This window comes from Brassica napus, chromosome C8, assembly GCF_020379485.1.
Source record: "Brassica napus cultivar Da-Ae chromosome C8, Da-Ae, whole genome shotgun sequence".
In the NCBI taxonomy this organism is placed as follows: Eukaryota; Viridiplantae; Streptophyta; class Magnoliopsida; order Brassicales; family Brassicaceae; genus Brassica; species Brassica napus.
The window spans coordinates 33,293,998-33,296,900 of NC_063451.1; the positions used below are offsets into that span (position 1 = coordinate 33,293,998).

General features: G+C 32.0%; 1 pseudogene; it reads right to left on the reverse strand.

The window, feature by feature from the left end:
* Positions 1-796: 796 nt before the first annotated feature.
* On the reverse strand, positions 797-2,426 carry LOC106418195 (annotated as a pseudogene).
* Between the last annotated feature and the right edge of the window lie 477 nt (positions 2,427-2,903).

The following is a 2,903-nucleotide window of genomic DNA, read 5'->3' on the forward strand; positions in this document are numbered from 1 at the left end:
GGAAACGTTTTTTGTGGAACAGATATACTGTAGATTGCTTCCAAATGTATTGAACCATTGGTGTAATTATGAAAATTTATTGAACCATTAGTGTAATTATGAAAACAAGATCATGGGTGTAGTAATGAAACATAGATATAATCAAAACAAAAAGTAAATAAGAATATTATATAATAATCGAAAATTTCCATAGATCCACGATAAAACAAGAGTTATTCTTGGGTTCACAGGGATGAACCTTTAGATTTACCAACCAATAGAAAATTGTCATTTTAAATCTATTATCTTTTAATTAAAGAAACCAAATAACTTGGCAAATTATATTATTTTTTCAAAATAAAATTTAAAAATAAATAAAAATAATATATAAAAAACGAATTCAAATAAAAAAAATGTTGTCAACAAAACACTAACCCCTAAACTCTAATACTAAACCCTAAACTCAAATCCTAAACCCTAAATCCTTGGGTAAACCCTAAATTCTTGGGTAAACCCCTAAACCCTTGGAAAAACACTAAACATGTTGTCAACAAAACACTAAACCCTAAACTCTAATCCTAAACCCTAAACCCTTGGTAAAACCTTAAACCCTTGGGTAAACCCTAAACCTTTAGGTAAACCCTAAACCCTTGGAAAAACACTAAACATTTGGATAAATTCTAAACTATAAATCTTAAACACTAAACTCTAAATCTTAAAAATAAATATTTTTTTTAAATAATCTTTTTTTAGAACTATTGTTATTTTTATTTATTTAATTTTTAATTTTTTTATTTTAAAAGCATAATATAATTTGGCAAGTTATTTTGTTTCCTTAATTAAAAGATACTAGATCTAAAATGACAAAAAAGTCATAAAACAATGACTCTATTAAGAGCCCATGATAGTCTTCTTAATAATATGTAGAAAGGAAGATAGCTCTCATATGAAGCTTTTACAAATGAATTTCAAAGAACTTATGTAACTAGTTTCACATTCTCTATATGGTTTAAGAATGTGTAAATTTTTTGATCCTTGACAGGTCCTAAGCCTTGGATTTCAACTCTTCTCATAGACTTTGTTTCCATGTTGTAGCAGAAAATGTAGAAAAGGATGGACGACACGACGCTTGGAGAAAACATGATTTCACTATCACCGGTAGTCCCAACAATATGAAACCTAGTCCCAGCAACTAGACTCCACCACAGAGACGGAAGGATGATAATATTCTTACGCCATGTATGGTTCTCAATATCATCTATGACCCACAATACGAAACCACTAGATCTTCCAGCCATAAAATCTGAATTAGGATGGAGTATACCTAATTTTCCCTTGTAGTTTATCAGAGATGAAGGATAGTTTATATCCTTGAAAGCTTCATCAACAATAAACTTAAACTTCTCAGACCTAATGTCAAAACAAACTATCATAGGCATAGAGGTTTCCCAAGACCCACTTCCCACAGCTAAATAATATAGAACTCCGCCTATGCATATCTCATTATCTTTAGATTGAGGACAATGAGATACTGAGCACTCAATCATTCTCCAGTTCATATTTCCCGTTCCTAATGTGAGAACCTGATGTTGTTCAGCTTTAAGACTAAAGCTTTTCACAAGATGTCATGCACAAAACCTTGTATACCTTCTCTACCGGGTCATACCCTAAATATGTCAAAACCCTGCGCCTCTTCGTTTTCACTTTGGGTAAAAGTTTGAATCCTCCTGTGCTAGGGTTACATATCATCATCCTAGCATCTTTCTTTCCGCTTAAATCCCACTCATCTTTAGTACACAACAACCCACAGGCAGGGACACAAACTCTAATGGGATAATCAATAGGGATATGACTAAGACGGTGGACAGCTACACGAGACGACTTCCTGTCTGAAATCAACAGAGACTCGGGTGAGGAGAAAAAAGACCACTTACCCTCTGCATGGAAAGTGAAAAGGAGACAAGGACTAAGAGAAGACATCTTAATAAACTGATCCGTGAAATATGGACGGCAGAGAGTGACACCCCAGTCTTTAGACGCACAACGGAACCTCGCTATGGATTTGGCAGGCACTCTTGAAAGAATTTCAAGGATGATGTCAATTGGGATCTGACCAGAGTTTTCTCCTGATGCTTTCGTTGATGTAGTCGAAGAGATGATACGAGTCTCTTCCTTCGAAACACATTGCTTTTGTTTCTTCATGCTTTTGTTTCTTCATGGCGGACATAATATGAAATGGAAGCGCTGCCTAGAATTCAAGCCTGACAGCCGTACCAGTCCTGAAATGAAAAAGACCACAGACAATTTTAAAAAAATTAGCTACTTTTATAAATTTTGTAGAATTTTTTTTTTAAAAATGATGATTTATGCAAATATTTTTTCTGGGTTGGAAGCGGGTACTTGTAATGCTTCCCCTCAGGGCCGCCAGTGCCACCTTTTGATTTCTGTTCCACCACAATAATAACCAAATCTATATATGCAGTGTATCTATATATGCAACGTATATACATATTAGCTAATTATCTGGTCAAAAAGCATTAATTCACACTCGTTTGGAAAGAAAGAAAAGAAAAAAAGAAAAATGATTTTTTTAGAACAAAATAAAAGAATAATGATTCTGTCTTAATTATGTTAATTTTTTTGTTGATTATTTTTATTATATATATATATATATATATATATATTATTAAAAACAATTTTATCTTATTTGATATATCTCCAGATGTCAATTTTAGAGTGTTGTTTTGCTGGCTTACCCAAATATATATGTCTCCTTATATTTAATACTATATAAGTATGTTAAAACATCACAAGAAGTATATATTATCTTTTCTAAAAAAAAATTTCAATTTTCAATTTTCGGATTTTAACCTTATATAATCAAGTATTCTTTATATACAATAACGGAATATTTTTCTTCTTTT